Source organism: Periplaneta americana, chromosome 11, assembly GCF_040183065.1.
Source record: "Periplaneta americana isolate PAMFEO1 chromosome 11, P.americana_PAMFEO1_priV1, whole genome shotgun sequence".
Lineage (NCBI taxonomy): Eukaryota > Metazoa > Arthropoda > Insecta > Blattodea > Blattidae > Periplaneta > Periplaneta americana.
The window spans coordinates 137,293,542-137,318,428 of record NC_091127.1 but is presented as its reverse complement, the minus strand read 5'-3'; positions in this window follow the sequence as shown (position 1 = coordinate 137,318,428).

Sequence of the window (24,887 nt, the reverse complement as noted above, 5' to 3'; positions counted from 1 at the left end):
CTTGTATGTCATGAGGAAAAAAGTGTGAAAATCTCGTAAGTCACAATAGACCCAACAAATAATTTTTATAACAAAAAACAACTATATACTCGTACACCAAGTTAAATTTGTTAAAATAGGTTTCAAAATTAACAAAATTGGGGTATACAGACAGTTTTTTGTTCCTCCCGTAAAGTTTGGTTATCGTGAGATATAAGTTTTCAGTCTTTTTTTTTTTTAGTCTGTTATTTTTACGACGCTGTATCAACATCTCAGGTTATTTACCGTCTGAATAAAATGAAGATGATAAAGTTCGTGAAATGAGTCCGGGGTCCAGCACCGATAGTTTCCGAGCATTTGCTCATATTGGGTTGGGGAATACCCCGGAAAAAACCTCCATCAGATAATTTTCTCCAACTGTAATGCTACACTGATACGGCCATAGTTGCAATAAAATGCTTTTGTTTGTTACGAAAAACTATGCAGTACCACCAATATTACCAATGATAGGAATTGTGTCTTAGATAGGAGGAATTAGTTCGAAGAAGGTTGTGCAAAATTTATCGTTATATAATAAATGTGACCCATTGAACTGTTCCTCTCTCAAAGTGAGAATCCAAGTTTCACAACCATTCGGAACAACCGACAATGTAACTGTTTTATAAATTCTTTCAGCTTTTTTCAGAGCAGACTAGATGACAAAAGGTTTCTACCCAATAATATCAAGCATTTTCCATACTTACTCTGCGTTTTATTTCTTCTAATTACTTATATTTGTTACTGTTGTTCCAAGATATTTGAATTTTTCCACTTCTTGAAACGATAAATTTCCAAATATTATATTTCCGTTTCGTAGTATGGTCTGGTCACGAGACATAATCATATACTTTGTCTTTTCGGGATTTACTTTTAAACCTATCTCTTTACTTGCTTCAAGTAAAATTTCCATGTTTTCCCTATCAGTATGTGGATTTTCTCCTAACATATTTTCGTCATCTGCATAGACAAGCAGCTGATGTAACCCGTCCAATTCCTAACCCTCTCTGTTATTCTGAATTGTTCTAATGATATACTCTAGTTGTTACTCTAATTGTTAATAACATAATAAAGAGTTAAGAAGGAATATTCACATAAATTCCGTAGTAGTACAACTATACTGTACTAACTGAATGAAACACATCATTCATACAGAAAGTGATATCCCAAAAAAAAGAGATTGAGTATCACATGATAAGTTGGAATTGTTATTGATGGTACCTTTAACCTTATAAAAGTAATCAATAAATTAATTGAAACAATATTACAGTACAAAGCAAAGTTACCTAGGTGCTGTATATGTTTTAAGTGTAACTAATATTTAATAACAAAACTCTTATCGCATTGTGCTTTTAAGGTGATATTGGTGAGCAACTTCCAATCACCAGAATATTAAATTAATTTCTCGAAATTTGCTGAAGCTATAGAGCTGAAATTTTTACAACACATTGGCACGTATCTTTTGCTTATGATGTAACAGTAGTTGCTTTGTTAATTACTTTCCTTACAAACAATTTCCATGTGAATATTTTCAAAATTTTCAATACACTATCTTCAGTAATACGTATATACGGTATATTAGATTTACGAAAACATTCTGTAAGGCTACTAAATAAATAGGCATATATCTGAAAATTTCACTTTTGTATAAAAAAAAGTTGAGACAATATTTCTTTTGAACAAAAAATCAAACTTGTGAAAAATGAACATTAAAATTAAAACTTACATTCTTATAATGCACTTATATTTCTCAGACAAATCTAAAAATTAACATGAATACAGTTATAATAAGTTCCCTTCATTGCTGGCCACCCTGAATATAGCTCGACCAAGCGGTATATACTACCTCCTTCGTCTGTCTCTTTGCTTTCCGCTGTAAAGCGCTCAGGCTCTCCTGAACTCTAAAGCGCGTGCTTGCTCCTATTGGCATCAATTGACATGACTGCTCTAGAGCAAATTTAAAAAAGTAAAAGTGATAGTGCATCTTCTTGCTTTAGCCCGCAGTGAATTGGAAAAACAACCGACAGGAACTGGTCTATACGGACTCTGCTATATGTTTCACTAAGACTCATTGTAATCATTCGAATTAGTTTCTTGGGTATACCAATTTCAATAATAATATTATATAAAACTTTTCTCTAAACCGAGTCATATGCCTGTTTGAAATTCTTCCCTGGTCTTATTTAACACTCAAAGAAGCATACTGAAAATTTTGTATCATAGAGATCCATTATCAGAACTCCATTACATGTCATATATGGCTTGTCAAAACGTAACCAGAATCAGAAGACAGTTTTTACAATGCGCTGGATTCAATTCGGGGCCCTGTTTAAGCATTCCGCATGGTAACATGTTGTAATTGGCATCCTTCTGGTGAATCTGTTTTGCCGGAAGCAAGAAAACAGGCGCAAGGCTCGTGCCGGTATCTGCAATTGAGTTAAATTAATTGTTGCTCCTTGTTTGATAGACATGCCTGCCTGGTAGTGTCAGATGTCTGTAAGCCAGACACATCCGCCGTGGCGCCTGATTTTGAGAACGAAATTTTGTTTATGGAATTAAAATCTTCATTGTCATCCACTGTGCGTCCAAACGGTTTTAACTCCACTCCCTAAAAACCATAACTAACATACCTGTCAGGTGTTATAAATAGAAATTCTGCCATACTGTGCAGATTCCATGAAAAATTCAGCTTCCCTTTACTCCAAAATTTCCATGATTTGCTTCATACGTCCTAGTCAGAATCTAAATCATCATCATCATCATCACGGCATAAGCCTTGTGGCTCGTTCCGTCTTCAAGAAAACTGATCCGACCAGCTCATCCGTGGTCTGCCGACATTTCTTCTAACTACAGGTTCATACTTATACGAGTATATTATTTGTGGTATACGATCTTCAACCATTCTTTGTATATGATCTTGCCATCTTTGTCTGTATTCAATGATTGTTTCATTTAGACTCTGAATTTTCCATTCTTTTCTAATATCTTCATTTCTCTTTTTGTCTATGAGTTTATAACCTGCCACCTGTCTCAAATTTTCTCCTCAGCAACCTCCATTTTCTTCTGTTATGAGATAGTCAAGACCCAACTTTCACACCCATAAAGCAAGGTTGGGATCGCCATTTCTTTGTAAAGTTTTAACAGTGTTGCTCTATTACAATTTTTAAAAGTTCTTTGTATTGTACCACATAGTGTTTGGAATTTGTTTAATTTATTTTGCACATCTCTATTGCCGGTATATGATAATTAAAATCACTTTGTTGCTGGATGGGCTTATTAATTATGCAAATTTTTGCTCTTAACAGATCTCTTCCTCTAAGAGCCATTATTTTCGTTCTTTCATATGAGATTTTAAGATTATATTCACTTGTAATATTATTTAATTCATGTATGGCTCTCTGTAAATTATCTTCCGAATCTGCAATTAAGATCTGGTCGTCAGCAAACAACAGTGTATCCCTTTTATTTTAAAATGTGTTTTAACCGTAGTCTGCCATCGTACAACTGCGTCATATATATATATATATATATACACATATATATATATATATATATATAAAATAGGGTAGGCGATAGTGGACACCCCTGTCGTACTCCTAAATTAATCTCTACTAAATTATCCTCTTCTATGGATTTTTCCAATTTAAACTTCGTATTTGTATACATAATTTATATTACTCTTATAAGATGTTAAATATACTGTATAATCATTAATAGGGCTAAGATTTTGATGACTTATAAATCATGAAAAAATGTTCTAAAAACAATGCACTTATGACCTAAAAATCTTTCAAAAATTTCCTTAAAAATGTCCTAAAATTGATGTTACATAATTGGCTTAGTAGGAAAAGAGGTTTTGTACTGCTTAATATTTAGACTAGTAATTAAATTAAATTTTACATAATTTTTTCTAAGTAGGACACTTTAATTATTTTACCTGATGTAATTTCCATGTGTCCACATCTGTGGAGTAACGGTTAGCGCGTCTAGCCGCGAAATCAGGTGGCCCGGGTTCGATTTCCGGTCGGGGCAAGTTACCTGGTTGAGGTTTATTCCGGAGTTTTCCCTCAACCCAATATGAGCAAGTGCTGGGTAACTTTCGGTGTTGGACCCCGGACTCAATTCACCAGCATTTTCATCTTCACCTCATTGAGACGCTAAATAACCTAAGATGTTGATAAAGCGTCCTAAAATAACCTACTAAAAAAATTCATGTATGATCGTTCACCTCTGCGTCAGCATGTGGACATGAGGTCAGCAGTTGGCTGGTCGGTCTTGGCCCTTCGTGGGTTGTAGCACCATGGATTTACTTTACTTTTAGTTTCTATGTAGTCTACAACAAGGCCATTCTTATCCGGAATTAGCAGGTATAGAGGAGTCTATATTGAAGGGGTGGTTGGACTGATCCATTACATGGGTGTACTACGTTAAAATGACAATATTTGTGTAGAAAAACGATTAAACTATTATAAAAAATAATGGGTATTAATGGACAAAATATGTAAAGAAAATATCAAAAGAAATAAATATTATTTTACATTAATATTGGGGACTTATGACCAAAATTAAATGAAAATGTCTAAAAAATTACCGAATAAAAAAAAATGCCCCTATGAGTTGAAACAGTTTATCACATAACATATAAATACTAAAGCAGGTTTGTTTCTGGCTTACTAGAAACAAGATGCAATTTCATCAAAATCCTAGCCCTAATATGTATTCCACTATGTTTATTTTTATTTTGTGAGGTAAATTTTTATGTAACTGCCTCTTTTAATCTCATTATGTACCTAAATTGTATCAGTATGTAATTACTTAATTCCGATCCAGTTTTATGTTCAACTATGTAAGCAAGTTTTAATCCTGGTTGAGTGTAAGAGAAGGCCTTACGGCCTTAACTCTGCCAGGTTAAATAAAGCCATTATTATTATTATTATTATTATTATTATTAATCATTAATATTACCACCACAATCACCATTATAACCATAGCATACCACCAAAACAATCATTCTCATCACCATCATCATTACCACCATTATGTAATCAACAGGAATGGAAGTTCGGACACACAACCTACGAAATTAACTACTTTGTGTAGGCTATTATACGAATATTGTTGTTTACGGTAATTCAGGACAGTACAGGGACTTCTACAGAGTACTGCTGTATTTGAATCAAAACATTGCTCGCTATAGTCAGGCGACTAAAACAAAATATGGCATAACACACATTTACGAAAACGACTCATATTTTTCTGTTCTTTGTAGAAAATGGTGATACATTTTAAATAAAAATGAATTATGTATTTTAAGTATGACTAATTTCGTTGCAATGTACAACAGTACACATTCGTAAATTGTCAAATATAAACCTGTTTCGATAGCCACTGAAACAAAAAAATTTTCTTTCGATATCACATGAAGTTATTCGTGCGAATTTGAAACAGATTTTATTTCTTATAATTTTGTGTCTGTAAACTATTTGCTTCACATTGCATTTCACAGTTTGAAACATGCAGTTTGTTTTTCAAAAACAATCTTAAGTTTTTTATTGTTGCTAACAGCTGATCGTATAGAATTTAAAGTTATTTCATAACACGAGGGTAAATATTTTGCACTCATGGTTGTTGGAGTCGGAAAATTTCTAGACTGTACTTTTCAATTAAGTGTTAGAAATAAGGAATCTCAAGTTTATGGAACGGAAAATTCGCACATATCAGTATCAGACACAAGTCAAAATAAAAATTGGACCGAATCACAAAACTATTTCAGATGTTGGATGTGTATTTTAGAGTCAAAATGTTTTTGTAAATCAACGCTTACCGACTTTTATATCTACCTCACACACTTCACACCATAATATATTTTCGTCCTTGACTGAAAAATAGTCATTTCCGAAGTCTTTTACAAGCACAGGCAAAGTTATAGATTTTCTTGGCGGTATTTAATACATTTTCATATTACCTTCGCCAGATCATACCAGAACTCATTACGAAAGGTTTACTTTTTAAACAAAAAATAGCCGTGCTATATCGAAACAACCTAATAGAATGCAGTAAACAATACAAAACTCGCACCCATTAAACTTTGAATGAACAGAGATTCCTTCACGTGACGTATTTCATTTTGCATACGAACTTGAAGGTACATCAGTCAAGTAAACAGCTGTCATCCTATATCGAGTGTCCTTAAATCTGTAGCCGTCCCTAGGTAATTCTTTGGTGGCCAAACTTCGTTCTCTAGTAATCAACAACAAATAGGGAAGGTATAAGATATTAAAGAAATTATCAACCCCAAGAAGCAGTATGTATGTATGTATGTATGTATGTATGTATGTATGTATGTATGTATGTATGTATGTATGTATTCACACTGCAAATGGGTATATACCCGGTGGCAGTGGTAACTAATTACACTCAATAATGACAATTAATAATAAACACAACTAATAAAAAACAACAATTAATAATAATAATAATAATAATAATAATAGTAATAATAAAATAATAATAATAAAATAATAAAATGATAATAATAAAATAATAATAATAATAATAATAATAATAATAATAATAACAAGGAGCATCCTAAATTTAATGAAGCATGGGCACTTAAAATAACATTTAAAGTAAATCTAATTTGTATCTTAACCACTAAGACCCACGAGTGTGACAGGTTCATACCTGCACAAGTATCTTTCGGCACTACACTTATTTCGCTGTCACTCACTCACTGCACTGATTCTGCCTGATTTCACTAACACTTCTAACCATTTCACTGTTTAAATACTTTGCACAGCCACTTCACCGACACCAACACACTTGACTTACACAATAGACTTCACTGACACTACACTGTTCCGTTCAGCATTAAAATATACATCGAATTTCAGTAATTTCATTTCTGTAACAAAAAACAATTATAATATATTGTCCATTGTTATTGAACATTCGATGGACAAGATAAAGAAAAGATTATGAGGATGATGATGATGATGATGATGATGATGACGACGACGACGACGACGACGACGACAAGAATACCAGTTACTACCCAAGCTGATAGCAGCCGCAAAAGGGCATATTTGATACATTTACGAGTAGTTAAAACCGTGCGTTGCGTCTAGTTGTCTGTAAACTTGACAGATTTCCGTGTCTTTTCTGCAACGTTTTAGGTTGAATTTCATTTCATAATTCATTTCGTGAAGATGTCGTTCTCTGAGCCCTCGACTTCCTCTTACAAACCTTATCCACATCAGCACTCGTTAAAATTGCAAGATCTACTCTCAGTCTGTCAGATTCATCTTGTATTCCATTCTGTTATACAGTATGCTATTTTTAATCCACGATTTTGCTGGCAGAAACCAAAATAATTTTATCTAGGAACCTTAATAACATAAGCTTAATGCTTTCAACGTCTCAGAAAAGCTATGACGTTTCTGTACCGTTAGTTAATTTATGCTCGATCATGCCGAAATGTAGTAATTATACATCTGGTAGCAGCCCTTTAATGGACCTCATTATAGTACACCTATTCATTAAAGTTCAGTTGTTCCACCAATCACAAAATACCGTTGTAGCAATGTGAAAGCGCAAGTATCGATTATTCTAGGATATGCAATCGAAACACAACAATAAATCAATAAATCACCTATATTTGAAATAAAGTCAGTTCTTTTACTATAATTAGCGTTAATTGTAAATAATATTCAAATAAATTCAATTTGTCATCTGGTTTTTCAATGTCTAATTCAATTTCAAGGTTGTATCAAGATTAATGTTTATTTTACTCTCTAGATTATATAAAGGTCAATGTCAACATTTGTTCTCAGAAAAAATCAATACTTTCGCGTCTGCGCACATCTCACAATTTACGAGGTATTGTACAACGTCAGTTCCGCTCCTCAGTCAGATAAGAATAACATGAATACTTATGAATAATTTCAAGTTAGAAATATGGTCGAGCATAAAAAGTCGTATGAAACTTGACTATACTGGTAGTTAAGACGCTCGTATAAAAATTATGAAACTCGCTTGCGCTCGTTTCATAAAAATACTCAATCTTAATTACTACCATTATAGGCTCGTTGCATAATGTACTGATATCATCTCAAATTTTAATGTTAAGCATTACATATTCTTATATTATAATATGATTTACAATTTGATTATGTAATGTGGATTTTACATCACTAATAGAAATATTGTAAATATATAAATTACGCAACTAGTTAGGTAATGATATTTATATTACACAATTAATTAGGTAATGATATTGCTATTACCTAACGGGTTGCGTAATATTAGCCACACTAGCATCGTGCATTACATGCGCTATGTTCGGTTCAAGTTTGTCGAGTATAGCGAAGTTCGATATTCGCTGATGCTCGCTCTGCAGAAGGAGGCATGTCGTGTTTGTTCCTCTTATTTTAAAATTATCCGCTGTCCTCTCTCCCACCCCTTTATGTTTTAACTGTTTAAGGATTTCAGCATAGATCTTGTGATTAGTTTCTCATGTGAAATAAGATTAAGTTTTCAATGTCTTGGTTGCCTCTCTCATGTTCGAACATTGCAGGACACTAAACCACACACTATATTAAATAAAATGAAATTCATTTTATTTTATTATAAACAAGAATTAATACAAGATGGTGGAAGCGCATTATCTAACGAAATTTATAAGCTTGCACTTGCTATTTTGGAAAAGGAAATTGTACCAGATCGATGGAAGGAGTCCATAATCGTACCTGTCTTTAAGAAGGTGGACAAGACTAACTGTAGTAACTTTCGAGGAATGTCACTTTTGTTGACGTCGTACAAAAATTTTGTACAATATTATTTTGAGAAGATTAACTCCATATGTAGATGAAATTATTGGGGATCATCAGTGTGGTTTTAGGCATAATAGATCAACTATTCACCAGATATTTTATATTCGACAGATAATGGAAAAAAATGGGAGTATACGGGTACAGTGCATTAGTTATTCATAGATTTCAAAAAGTCATATGACTGGGTTAAGAAAGAAGTTTTATATGATATTCTTATTGAATTTGGTATTCCCAAGAAACTAGTTCGATTAATTAAAATATGTCTCAGTGAAACATATGGCAGAGTTCGTATAGGTCAGTTTCTGTCAGATGCGTTTCGAATTCACTGTGGACTAAAGCAATGAGATGCATGCACTATCACCTTTATTTTTTAACTTTGATCTAGAGTATACCATTAGGAGAGCCCAGGATAACAGAAAAGGTTTGGAATTGAACGGGTTACATTAGCTGCTTGTCTATGCGGATGACGTAAATATGTTAGGAGAAAGTCCACAAACGATTAGGGAAAACACGGGAATTTTCCTGGAAGCAAGTAAAGAGATAGGATTGGAAGTAAATCCCGAAAAGACTAAGTGTCTAGTGACGAGAATATTGTACGAAATGGAAATATAAAAATTGTAAATTTATCTTTTGAAGAGGTGGAGAAGTACAAATATCTTGGAGCAACAGTTACAAATATAAATGATACTCGGGAGGAAATTAAACACAGAATGAATATGGGAAATGCCTGTTATTATTTGGTTGAGTCTGCTGTCAAAATCATCCAGTCTGCTGTCAAAAAATCTGAAAGTTAGAATTTATAAAACAGTTATATTACCAGTTGTTCTTTATGGTTGTGAAACTTGGACCCTCACTTTGAGAGAGGAACATAGGTTAAGGGTGTTTGAGAATAAGGTGCTTAGGAAAATATTTGGGACTAAGAGGGATGAAGTTACAGGAGAATGGAGAAAGTTACACAACACAGAACTGCACGCATTGTATTCTTCACCTGACATTAAATCCAGACGTTTGAGATGGGCAGGGCATGTAGCACGTATGGGCGAATCCAGAAATACATATAGAGTGTTAGTTGGGAGGCCGGAGGGAAAAAGACCTTTAGGGTGGCCGAGACGTAGATGGGATGATAATATTAAAATGGATTTGAGGAAAGTGGGATATGCAGGTAGAGACTGGATTAATCCTGCTCAGGATAGGGACCAATGGCGGGCTTATGTGAGGGCGGCAATGAATCTCCGGGTTCCTTAAAAGCCAATATGTAAGTAAGTAACAACAATATGATGACAATTTGTTACATTAATTCCTGCAATTATTGATGCAGAATCTGTAGCATTTTCAATACCTGAATCGTCGTTTGAGTCCACAACTATGGAGTAACGGTTAGCGCGTCTGGCCGCGAAACCAGGTGGCCCGGGTTCGATTCCCTGTCGGGGCAAGTTACCTGGTTGAGGTTTTTTCCGGGGTTTTCCCTCAACCCAATATGAGCAAATGCTGGGTAACTTTCGGTGCTGGACCCTGGACTCATTTCACCGGCATTATCACCTTCATCTCATTCAGACGCTAAATAACCTAAGCTGTCGATAAAGCGTCGTAAAATAACCTACTGAAATAAATAAAAAAATCAGCGTTTGAACTCGTGTTTATTTATTTCTCCTAATAGGCCTGCTGCTATTCTTCTGTTATAAACAAAAATCTATCGTGTTTATAATATAAACGGGTCGCCTCTCGCAGGAAGAAACTAATAACAATACAATTGCCTATCCTAAAAATACATAATATTCAAAGCTAATAGAAATAGTGCAATCACGTTTATTAAAAAATTATTTTTTTATCAAAGTGAATTAAACGTTACTTATCGTAACTTCATATTACAATACTCGACTGCAGCCTCGTTTGACAACTTTCCAATCTCGTATCGTAATATGAAACGTTACGATACTCATATCGTAAGTGACTAATATGTTAGAAAAATGCCCTGATGAATTTATCCTTAACAGTTGTAGAGATATAAATTTCTGGCACAGAATTAAGAGGAAATTCGTAAGATTATCCCGGAAAACTATTAAAGTTTGTACCTCTGTATATGGCCTGGATGCATGTCTTCATTCTGCAACATTGATCTGTATTAATTAATTGGAAGACTTCCGCCACTCTAACCGCATTACAAGCTAGCCACGCTATTGGTCCATAATTAATGTTGGTTCATGGCTAGAGCGTCGACTTTCCAAGCTGGTAACCAGATTCGAATCTCGTAGTGTCTAAGTGGAAATTACGGTGGACAAAAAGTTGCTTGGTGGTAGGTTTTCGCGTGGTATTCCTGTGTCTCCCATGGCACATCGAGAGGAACGCCTACAGTGGAGAGTGAACTATCCTTTGGCGCGTCGCTCATAGATGTGTACGCTTGGGAGAGACAGAGAGAAGTACTAGTCATTGGATAAAATAATTAGGGCGTAATAATAAAACCTTCATTCACTTAGGGAATTATATTTTTAGTACGTGTGTCAACGTATTACTATACAAACTTTCACAGAAAACGAGTCCTGACGTCAGTTGTTTCAAAGTTTGTTTGATATTGCCGGCATGTCATTCTGAATAACTTCGAGATTATCTTTGCTATTATATCGTGCTGTTGTTACTATTATGAGAACTATTATTATATTATTATACCATTATACGCCACCGCTAACGTCATCAGATACTGACGCAGTTTGTACATCTGATGGTGTGTGATTGCAAGAAATTGAATTGTGTTTGGTTAGCAATGGACACAAAAACGAAGCTTGTATGCCACATGTGTTCTGTCCGTGTTTTCCGAACTATTTGATCATGTTAATCCTCGGAAATACATGTCGCATTCTCGTAGCATGTTTGGGGCGCCAATGCGCGCCACTGGAGCGTAACAAGTCAATAAAGGTATTGTAGACACTTGTATTACAGTTTTCAAAGTTACCAAAGTGTGTGTTTGACATTCCCAGTGCCGTCACAGAGTTCATTTCCAGCGTGTAACACAGAAGTATCAGTTGTGTCAAAAAGCAAAAGGCACTTTTTCCAACAACTTAACTAATGGAAGTAATAGGCTAAACTTTCACAACACAAACTCAATAGCAATGTTATTTCCTCAAAATGCGAACATTATTTTGTATTGTTTGTGAATAATTTTTTTAAAAATTAATTTTCAATTAAGTTTGATGAAATAAAACCAACGATTCACGTGCTGCTTTTTACGTCAAGAAGCTTTTGTAATTACTAAACGCTCCTACAGTTTGACTATTTCCTTAAACGAATTCGGAGTTGCCCACAGGGAGAAGTACTCAGAATAAAACGTCACAACACCATACGTTCTATGATCGCAGATGCACTTCGATCCAAAAATCTAGACGTTCACGAGAAAGTTCATTGTATTGATGATGGTGGAAGCAATCGTAGGATCGATATCATAGCTATAAATAGAAATAAACAGACAGCCGAAATAATTGATCTTACAATCAGATTCGAAATCTCAGCCACTCAACCATCTGAAGTGAACGAAGAGAAAAAGAAAATCTAGGAGCCCACGATTCAGTACCTATCGGCGAAAAACAACATAGAAAAAATTACAGTTACCGGTCTCTTCTTCGGAGCGAGAGGCACCATCCCGAAAGCCTTTGTAAAGTGGAGGGAAAAATACAAGCTGACGACAGACCTTCAAGGTGCCATCGTCACCACCATAATAAAATTTTCTGTAGCGATATTTCGTCAGCATCTTTATGGTGTACATTCAATTTAAATTATATCTGGTTCTATTTTTTTCTGTCTTAATCAATTTTGTCTGAAACCTGTTTATATAATTTTTCATTTAAAATGTTATTGTGATCTGTTTTGTGTCGCAGGGCAAACCCAAAATATTGGGTCAGACCAATAAATTAAATTAGTCCTAGTTCGCAAGTGGCTTATGAAATTATGTAGGGGAGACTTTTATACCTTGAACCATTTTTTATATTTCATTTTTCTTTAATCTTGGGAAATGAAATTCTTTAAATGAAAAAAAAATCTTTCAACAATTCTTGAAGATTCCATTACCTACAACTTCTTCCAGGTATTTTCCTATTTTACAGATCTATAAGGATAAAAATAAAATAAATTAAACAGATATGTAAAGTGTTCCATGGTACCACAGGTTCGTGTACTATACCTTCTTGTACCTTAGAACATTGCAAAACAGGAATTATAGGTGGAAATATTGCTGTGAAAACTCACAACAATTAAAAAAAATGTATTTTCAGTCATTTGCAGACTTCTCTGATTGAGATTTTATTTCCTATAGGAGACATAACTATTTCAACAACTTCTTTCAAGGCATCCGGATCAGTTGGGGGTCCTCTTAACTTCAGACTTACTTCGTGGCATGATCTTAAAATAAAATAAAAACAAAAACCGATAGCATCATGTACCTTGGAACATGTTTCTTGTACAAGATGTTTTGTGTTTCAAGGTACAAGAGGGTGCATGTTAAAACAAATATGGCTGCCTAAACTAGACATGAGAATAAATCACGGAAATTAACATATATGTATTTACTCACCAGATGAGAGGGAACACACCGTACTTGATTGATAGTTACAAATACAATTTGGTTTCGTGTTAGAAAACATATAACAATGAACGAAATATTTACTTCTGGTACCAAAATATTGTTTCGTCCACAACTCACACTTTGTAATAAATGAAATCGGAAATATCACCAAAGCTATCTAGCGCCTTTCCCTACAATCCACTTCAGTTTGAGTCGGATAGGTAGGAGCAAAAATCAGAAACAAAAGAATGATCCGAGGTACATTATGCTTAAGGTACAACAGTCTCCCCTGTGTATTAATTCTCTGGAGGCGTTGCGCTTAGCGCTACAAAACCGGATGATTGTGTTTCGATTCCCGATAGCTTCATGCATTTTCTCCACTGATCTAATTCATCCGGCCTCACCATGGTCCTGTGACCTAATCAGTCTCTAACACAAATGAATACCAAGATATTTTCCTTTGGAGTAAAGGCGGCGAACATGTAGTAGAACTGACATCCCTACTGCCATTAATGTTGATTATGTGTAAAGGTGGAGTCTTAACCTCACGTTACTTTATAAACCAATTTGGCCTATAATGAGCTTGACTTTAGGATTATTTGTGGAATTGAAAATGTACATACATAACGAACGGATCAACGTATCAGCAAACAAATTAACAAGAAATGCAAGAAATCTAAAAAGTGAAAATATTAGCGTGACTCAACAACTATAATTTAACGAAACATAAAAGACATATTAATAAAAATAAAAGTAATAAATAATTAGTTAAACTAATGAATGAACAAGAAATTAAATAAATGTAATGCTCAATGAAAAAAAGAGTGGTTTATGCGATGAACAAACGAATGAATAAAAAAGCGAAAGAACGAAAAGTGAAGACACAAATAAAAATAAGCAAAAGAAGATGAAACTAATGAACAATATAAACAAGCGAACGAAAAAAACTATAATTTCATAAATAAGCAAGAGGAGAAAGAAACAATCAAATAAAATTATCATCAATCAAAGGAACAAAGAAACAATTAAATTAACAAACAAGTAAATAGTCCTAAATATGTGAATAAGCAACTAAGAGAATAGGTCTGTTAAAGAATAAGGACACACATACGTTAAGAAGCAAATAAGCAAGTGAGTAAGTAAAGAAGCAAAAAAAAACGAATTCAAAAAAGAACAAAAAAGAACGGAAAATAAACAAGAGAATAAATAAAAAATAAGCAAACGAACGAATAAACAAACGAGGCAATATGGGATGATGAAGCTAGCGAACAAATAGCAAAGGAAGAAACAAGTAAGCAATCAACAAATTGATAGATAAGTAAATAAATAAATACATAAATAAATAAGCGAATAAACAAGGGGAAAAAAAGAAAACGAAAAAGAAAAAGAAACAAATAAAGAAAGAAACTAACAAGCGAACAACTAACAACAAACAGACGATGAAAAAACGGAGGAATGAGTGAAGAAACAAAGGAACAAACAAGCGAACAACCAAATTAATAAACATGCAATAAAATAAATAACTGGCGAACAACAAAATAGGAAGAAGACATGCACAACCCAATAAAAAACGAAGTGACGATCAAATGAAAGAATGTGTGAACGAATGAACTACTAGATCAGAGATGATCGTATGTATTTAATAATTCAAATAAAGTCCAAATCAGCATTGGATAATGAAATAAACAATTTCTGGCATGTGACGTCACAAACTTTTACAGTAGAACCAATCGGAATCAGTCTGTAACTTGTACTTCCCCAGGTCATTTGTTCACTTGTGAGTGTTTCAATACATTGAATAAGTAAAACTAACATTTACTGTGTGTGTAAGGTAAATAAATGGAAGAAGAGACTGTAAAAGGACAAGTACTGCACAGGCAGGCGTGGAAAATAGTGTTTAAGGTGTATAATTATTTTAAAAACGTTGACGAGCAGAACGCTGCCGGCCATCTTGATGCTGGCTGCAACGTTGCCAACGCGCAAGAAAAGACTTCAGAAGCATGTGGTGTGGGATTGAGAACCGTGCAAGGAATATTGTTAGAGGAGGAAAGAGGATTTGTTTGGTGCCATGATTATAGTAATCAATGGCTAAAGTCATTATTGTCTTTTGATAATTTAAATTCTCTCCTGCGCTATTTGTATTGCAGCACAATGTGGCAATGTTGTGCGCTGTCTTGCTCTCTCTATCTGTCTCTCTCGACGCAAACGCTGGCAGACTACCGCCTTCCGAATTGCCGTAGACTCCATTACAGAGGTCTCCAAAAAGCGTATCGTCATTCGTGCTCTCGATACTGCCCGCCGAACACAGTGTGCTATAAGGCTAGAAAAGGGGAAGAGACTCGTACCTCAACAAATAGGATCGACCAGTGGGGGATCGCGGCAACGATCTGCTTAAATTTACAAATAATAACATCAAAAGAATAATAAATATCATACGTTTGTATATTATTTTGACATTTATGAAGCTGGAGCCCTGTCTGTTGCTATTGACACAAGCCATTGCAAATTCAACCTCTTCTGTTCTATGGTGCCTTTCAGTGCCTGGAAAACATCTTCTCCAGTTGCATTTTATAATTACATCTAGAAGACATTCAGACACAGTAAAATGTTCATAAACTCCTCGGATGAAAATGGATAGGTGAGCTTTGTCATTTCTATCTGTGCTTTAGTGCAATCCAAGTGTGTAAGCTACAAACTGGTTAATTGTGGTTTCGACTTCAGATTCAATTACATTTGCAGTCTTGAAATTCCTTCTGGAAACATTTTAATTTTCTTAAACTTTGACTTTGTTCTGGTCACAATATTTTAGTAACGTCCTGTATGACGATTTTATAAATGATGCTTATGTAAAGAGTTTAATTGATTTTCCAATATTCCAAGCTAAAACATAGCTAGCAAATAGCTTTTTTGTTTAAGACTGAGGACACGTGTGTGATTTGTGTTTGTATTTTCTTGTTTTATATTTATCAAAATATTTGTAGGCCTACGCATTTCACCTAAAATTAAACGAAAAACTATATGTTTGTCATGCGGAACTGAGTGTAAACGTATTGTAATACGTGGTACAGTCATTAAGTTCTGACACTGACGCCTGAAGGGTAGGCACCCACAAGAATCTGGATGTCTCAGAAGATGCCGCGTGATACGGCGTACACTTAAACAGATCGACATCCTCCCGCAATATAGTCGCCGTTGGCCGCTATGCACGTCTGCCAACGTTGGTGTAGCTGCTGGAAGCACTGCTGAAAGATGTTGGCAGGAAGATGCCGTATGGCTTCTCTTGTGGCAGTCAAGACCTTTTCGGCCGCATAAAAATTACGCCCACGTAGGATTGATTTCTTGAGGGGAAAGAGAAAAAAAATCGCATGGTGCGAGATCAGGTGAGTACGGAGGGTGTGGCAAAACAGCGACCTGTTGCCTTGGAAGTTCCTCTTGGACAAGGATGGAGCGATGTGCAGGGGCGTTGTCGTGTAGCAACATCCAATTCTTCCTATGCCAAAGCTCAGGACGCTTACGACGAATTGAATTGCGTAAACGGCCAAGAATCTCTTTGTAGAGGATCTTGTCTACAGTTGCACATTGTGGGATGAATTCTATGTGAACAATTCCATTTGAATAAAAAAAAAACTGTTAAAGCATCACCTTGCCTCTTGACCTGTCTTGTTGCGAATTTTTCTGTCGTGGAAATAATGGCGTTTTACAGGTGGCGGATTGTCGCTTCAGTTGCGGATCGTAAAGGAAACACCATGTTTCGTCTCCAGTTATGATCGGTTATAGCAGTTTCGCATAATTTCTGACAGAACGTGAAGTTTGCCCGTTGCTCAAACTGCAACATACTCGAGTTCCGATGCGCGCATTCAAATCACCGTCACAACAATGACCGTAGTTCTGTTTACACTATATGCACGTAACTGTATGATGCTGGGACGAGAGACTAACTGACAAGGTACCATATCACGGCGCCACCTATCCGTTCTAGTGCACCACACCGCCACTATGCCCTCAGTCTCAGAACTTAATGAATGTACCACATATACTGATTATTATGTATAACCAACAGTCATACAGATAGCCCCAAAATAAATTATTTTCACATGTCCAGCATGCCTGTAATTGTATGATATTCTTTGTGAAGAGTCGAGTACTGTCGTCGCATGTTGAATTTTAACACACCCTTAAGAATTTTCGAAAAAATTAAGCATTTCACATTCTTCCCACTAACTCAAAAAAGTTTCTCTTCCTATTCGTTCTTGAATGTACTATGTCCATGATTAGAAGACATTGTGAAAAGGTGGAACACTCCGACCAACACAGTGATAATGGTAGTCCGCCACTACTCTTAGTTTGCGCATAAACATTGAGTACAGTACAGGTGGAGGTGGGTGAGGCGGAGCGCGCTCATTACGTACTGGCTTCAGTTCCGTTCAGGGGCTTACTCGCGAGTAGGCTTTTGGAGACGTCTGCTCTAGTAGACAGTTCTTTTTGTTCAAGAATGTAGACTCCAGTGGAAAAAAGAAGTCGAAAGGACGGATCGCACTAGATGGCCTAGACAAATTCTTGCCTATGTACCAAGGGAAAGGAGAAATTTCGGAAGACCACGAAAACGTTGGCATGAGACCGTAACGGATGCAGTGGGGTGCAACACGCGAAGGACAAAATAAATAAATAAATAAATAAATAAACGAATAAATAATAAATGAATAAAAGAATTAATAAATCAATATATGAATGAATAAGTAAATAAATGAATAAATAAATAAATAAACGAATAAATAATAGATGAAGAAAAGAATTAATAAATCAATATATGAATGAATAAGTAAATAAATGAAAGAATGAATAAATAAATAAATAAATAATAGTAAACGAATAAATAAATAATGTCACAATTAAAGAAATAAATGAATGAATAAGTAAATAAAAAATAGATAATGAAATAAATGAAAAATTGAATGAAGGGATGGAAGAGTAAAAGAACGGAAAAAATAATGACCTAACGAAGTAAAATATTGTGAACCGTTTGGAATTAATAATAATAATAATAATAATAATAATAATAATAATAATAATAATAATTACAAATGTAGTACAGTTGAATGTTTCAGTAACGGAATCATTTAGTCGAGATTATAAATGTTTGTACTGCAAATGATGGAACGGACAGGAGCATTTGATTGCAGGGTTGTGACTAGTTCTCCAGCTAATAAGTCCATATTCATCTTTACATGCGTGTTTGCGTTCATAACCATGACAAAGCATAGACGTCGCCACTGAGCTGTGAAGTGCCAATTACTGCAAACTTAGGGTCAAGAGTCATGAATACGAGCTTCGTAAGGCACGAATGAATTGCTCAAGGCACTCTGCATTATGAAGCAACTGCAACGCATTACAGAGAAACCCTCTCCAGTTATCCGTACGTCTAACAAGCTACAGTTTGGAAATAGTACTAGGCAGTGCTCTATTAAACAACACTACACTACAAGTGTCCATGCATCTCATGCAAGTTACAGAAAATCACTTTATCTAGGCAGATTTTGTGAGAATTTATTTTTTAAAAGCAGGTAGGTACTTTGATTCTCACTGGCTCGCCGAAACTGAAGATCCCTTTGTTATTTCAGACAAAGTTTAGGGTGTATTATGATTAGGAACCGTATCTTGTGCCTGGACGATACAATATTAAGTATTACTGGATCTTTTACTGTAATGGACGACGCGCGAGCATCTAGCAAGCGAAGTAGGCCTATTTGGCTGATTGCTCACGCGACTCTTATTTGGGTAAAATTAGGCGGAATAAAACATGGACCACTTTGAAAATTACACTGATGTTTAAAATTTAAATTATGTACACTATGTACAATAGAATACGCTATTTTTACCTTTTACACTATCATAAACTAACTAGCCTATCCTGATGAAACATTACTTACACTATTTTATTATGCACAGTATTTTGTATCATAATATAAGGTATTTTATTTCATAATTGGAACTAATTGGAACACATGTTTTGTAGTAGTGAATTTCTTAAATAAATTAAATAAGCTTATTTGGCCTACTATATAATACTGTGTATTGAATTTATTAGCATAGTGTTATATTTACTCTGTAATTTGCCAATTATAGCTACATTTTATAATTTATTTTTATTTGGTATTTTTCATTTATATCTATATCTGTGTCTTTCATTTAGGTAGTATCCATTTGTTTTTTTATTTCTAATTTGTAATTAAACTTATATCTTGCATTTGTTTCTATTTTATCTCTTTTTCATGTTATATGGAATTCTATGTGTTTTTTTTTTCAAACAAATATCTGTACTATCTATTGTAATTGGGGCTTTGCCCTGTTATAGATATAAATGAATAAATAAATAAATAAATAAATAAATAAATAAATAAATAAATCAATCAATCAATGAATAAATAAATAAATAAATCAAGCAATCAATAAATAAATAAATAGGTAAATAAATAAATAAATAAATAAATAAATAAATAAATAAATAAATAAATAAATAAATAAGTAGTACAGTGTGTCCGAAATGAAACCTACCGATAAAGATACTAAATAATTTATTCCTTTAATTATGACACACAAAAACAAATTAGGGCAAATATTAATCAACTCAAAAAGTTTATGTCACCATCACTAAATCTCAACATGTCCCCCTCTAGTAGCACGACACACATCTGACCTGTATTCGATCTTTCTCCAGGCATTGTGTAACATTTGCGGAGTTACAGATCTTACTGTGTCGTAACACTTGAAGGTTATCCACTCTGGTGTTGTAGACACGGTCTTACACGAATCCCCAAAGAAAAATATCTAATGGTATAAGATCAGAAGATCGTGGGGGCCATGAAATAGGACCACCACGACCAATCCATTGATGTAAAGTTTCAACGACTGGTCCCCAATAATGAGGGGGAGCTCCGTCTTGTTGGAAGGTGAACCTCTCTGGAATCTGGGGTAGCGCAAAATTTTCAAGCATATTGAGATATACCGCACCATTCACTGTGTTCTCTATAAAGAAAAACGGTCCGATCACTTCTGAACTGTTTTTTATTTTTTATTTTATTGGGTTATTTTACGACGCCTAAGCAAAGGTGGCACAGTAAATAAATAATTTTAGTCAAATATTAACAGCTTATCGGCATATTACAACATGAAATTGACTTCTGAACTGGTTAATCCACACCAAACATTTCACTTTGGAGAGTTACGTTCATGTTCAAAAACAACACGAGGATTCTCAGAACCCCAGATCCTGCGATTGTGGCGATTAACATAGCCACACACGTGAAACTTTGCCGCCACCATGTCGCTGAAAGTCTCCATTTTCTAGCAAATGTTTGTGCCACTAAACAATGGTGTGTCTATAAGGAACTGCCCGGCCGTATTTTTCACGAAATCTCCGCTGAACTGTAACCGGAAATTTAAACTCTGTGAACTAATAACAGCACTGCACTTTATCTTCCGGTGTGAATGGAGCCATTTTGGAAAACACAAAAATTGGAATAACAGGTTAGCCAATTTCACGACATAAAAATTTGTCGAGTTTCTCTACATTTTAGTGCAAGCTGGCCGGATGTAACTTTATGAATGTCTAGTTCATTTCTTTATCGGTAGATTTCATTTCGGACACGGTGTATAGGCTATTTATTTAGTAAATAGTAGTAGCGAAGGGATAGGACTAGATTGAAAAAATCAGCTTACCTTTTATCTTTTATAGAGCGGATGTTTATCGGCTTTTCTATGAAAATTTTTTGTGAAACAGACCCCACAAGAAGATGATGATCACTCATTCTCATTCCCAAACAAAATACAGGCAAACCAATATAAACTATTTGTTTACAGAACCTTGTTACCAAGGATATTTCTTATACCATGGAAATTGAAAATTAATATTTTGTATTCCTCTATCCGCTATTTTAATATGCAAATGTGGTGTCGATTTTATACCTTTGTAAGAACATTTTGTTTCATACGTCCAACTTGAAAACAGTTTCTCTTTTAATTCCACAAATAATGAACTTAATGTTCTTTCAGTATGAGCCATTTTACGTAAAATTAATATGTAACACAGACACGCATGGACTACTGATTAAACTAAACTCAACAACGCAGCGCTTTCGAGAGTAATATAGAGCGACGTAATATTGTGACGAAAGGCTAGCCTCGTTTGGTACGCAGATGTAGCAAACAGAGACCTCTTCCCCGGTTCCCCCCTTAAGCTTGCGAGTCAAGGATGTAGGCTTTTGCCAAAAGCCTCGCGTCTCGCATTGCTCTTTCCATACTGTAATGACTGCAACAGTGAAGTTAATATATGGATGGTGTTTTGTAAAAAGGTCGCTATCAATAAATTCAGGAGCTCTAAAAAATTGTTTAACATTCATAATTTCATAAAATGTGTTACTTACTTTATGTTAGTAATTTCACTATTTTTTTAATGTTTATATATCAAGGAAATGAGTCGATGGAAAAATGATTTATAACCGTTTATTAACGTAAAGTCACAAAATTATTGATAACGCCCTTCTTGCAAAAAGCCATTGGTATGTATGGATCGAGTGTAACCAAGTGTATGATACATAGTTATTACGAACTTACATGCCTACTATTACTAGAAACAATAACTCAAATTTTTGGGTAGGCTAATAATAAACCTACTGATCTATGACTTGACTTTGTGTGTACCATAGGAACAGCTCGCTCACCTTTAACCCATTCTCAAGTGTTAAGGTACCGCTTCGGCTGAGAATCGGTTCCTCCTGCAAGAAATATGTACGTTTTTTTCAGTCTTACACGGTGCTCGAATTCACATACCTCAAATGGGTTGGCAGGGCATCAGAGACCCAACATTGAGTGCACACTTTCTGTGCGACTTAAATTTGTGATTGTTTGTTAACCCATAAATTTAAGTCATATAGAAAGTGTGAACTCAATATTGGATCTCTGACGCCCTACCAACCCACTTCAGGTATGTGGATAAAAAATTGATAAAATAATTGAGCCGAGGTCTGGTAGAGTTCTTGGTAGCTCAGTCGGTAAAGCATTGGCTCGTTCGATGCCCGGTCCCGGAGCAATTTTTCCCTTCAAATTATTCATAGAAAATCTTTGTTTCCTGAGAACTTACGAGAGAATTATGGTGGAAGAATACTATAATTCCAACTATGAATCATCTTCTCATAATGAAATACCTGATTCTTCCAACAAGCACTGCAAGCTAGCATCAGGAACTAAGAAGGAGAGCTACCGGCGGAGCTCGGGCGGTAGCGAATTTCCTTCTGATCCGCAGTTGCGCTCGGCTTGGGCTGATTACCTGGGTGAGGCTTTTACGAGGTTTTCTGCATCCGTAAGGCGAATATCAGGTAATCTGTGGCGAAAGTTTCATCTCTCCAAATACCATCTCGCCATCACCGAGTATATCGATGCTAAATAAACACAGTAGTTGATACATTATCGTTGAATAATCAAGTATAAAAAATTAAGAAGAAGCTTCATAGACTTTTGGAATAATCTCAAGTTAACGAGAGGTACTCGGAATCAGGAACTTCACTCCGACGTGGGTTTGATTGTTAGGTTGGATCACTTTCTACGACATTCTCAAGTATAATCCCATGACGAATCCTGGAATTTACCTCGACAAATATCATGTTTCTAGCATCAATCTTAAGCTATGGTTGACGTATTCCATTTTGTCCGTTATGGTAGTACTTATCCTCTTTTATGCGTGTCTTTCCGATCGTGAATGACGTCACGTTGAGGCTGAATTCCGTTTCCATATTCTTCTTAGTCTCTCAATGTTTTCCTCCTCTAATTTTTTGTTTCCTGCAGCTTTCCTTACCTACCATAACACACATTCCACTTTCTGTTTCTTTCGTGAATCAATTTGATGTCTTCAATTTCACATTTTTCTCTAGTAGATTTATTCAGTTTCTTCTAGAAAAGTATTATTCTCGAATGAATCTCAAAAGAAAAGAAGATTGAGAAATGAGCGAGGGGAAGAAGGGAAATGTAACAAAATCAATTTGCAGAGAGTTTTTTTTAGAATGTTCATGTATATATTTGATGTACCATCTACAAAGGATATTGAAATAAAATGAGGTAATAGCAAGTCGGTAATAAACTCTCGAATGACAAGAATGAAGGATAATAAAACGGCTGATCAGCATCGGTGAAAAAAATGATATGGGGACAAGTATGTTATTTGTTGAAGAGGTCTAGAGAAAACCTAATTACTCCAAGGAAAACTGTTTCCAAGCTCCTTGTTAACAATAAATTCTCAAAATACCTATCAGGAATCAAACTCTCCACTTTATTATTTGAAATTTTTTAAATTACGATAATGTAAAAGTATTCAGTGACGAATACATTATACAACGGAGCAATAATAGGATAATAATGGTGAATGTTGTGGTAATCGAAAAAAAGTATATAAACACTACTATTTACAACATAACTTATATTTAACCAAATTGTAATTTAATTTTATGGTTGTTATTTTAATAGCAAGGAGAGGATAGTATCTAGAAAAGCAATATTTCCATTAATTGAAGTGCTTGAAGAGTGGATTACAAAACATGTAAATTACAGAATTAAATGATCAGTCACCTTACCAAAAATTTAATTTTTATAAACGTCTACACAACATTGCAACTTGGTTTCATCAGCATTCCAACCTGTCTTCGGACATTTGACTAAACAGCAAGAGTATGGAGTGTCAAAGGTTTGAAATTTCCAATAATTTCGTCGTTTCGAATATCATTTTTCAATAAATTTATATTTTGATTAAGTTGATCACGTGTTTCTGTGCATATTTCCAATCCATCAACTTACGATTATCGTTTTATATGTAGTCTAATTTATTTGAACGCGACATCTGCTTTAATGTCATTACCACGACCACATTAATTTTAACATCGCGAGCAATTCCGGTTCTTCTGATTTTTTTAACTCTATATTTTCAAACAGCAAAAATTAATTTCTGAGTAATGTTTTGACAAATACAGTAGATTAACATGTACTATTCTCTTTAAACTGGTCCGCATTATAGAGTTTTCTAGTTTGTTTCAAATATCTTTTAACTGATTATCCGACCGTTTCATCGGCATTAACACGTCAATCAAGCAATTCTGTAATTTTAATAATAGGAATTAGCATCTGATGAAGACTACGAAATAAAAAATAAAATAATTGTATCTTGTCAAGTTCGGATAATGTGCTAAATGAACGGTAACATTAATGTGGGAGAAAATATCAGTAAAAATTCAAACACATCCATACAAATGCAGATAGATCATGAAAAAAGTAAACGCAAGTCCCAGTATTTGTGGGAAAGAAAAAAATATGTTTACGGAAATATGAAGTGTGTTAATATAAATAATATTAATGTTTTATGTTAAAGATATAATGGAAAGTATATAAAGTAGATCGATTTAAATCTATTGGATCACGCATATTACACTTCATGTATATATATATATATATAT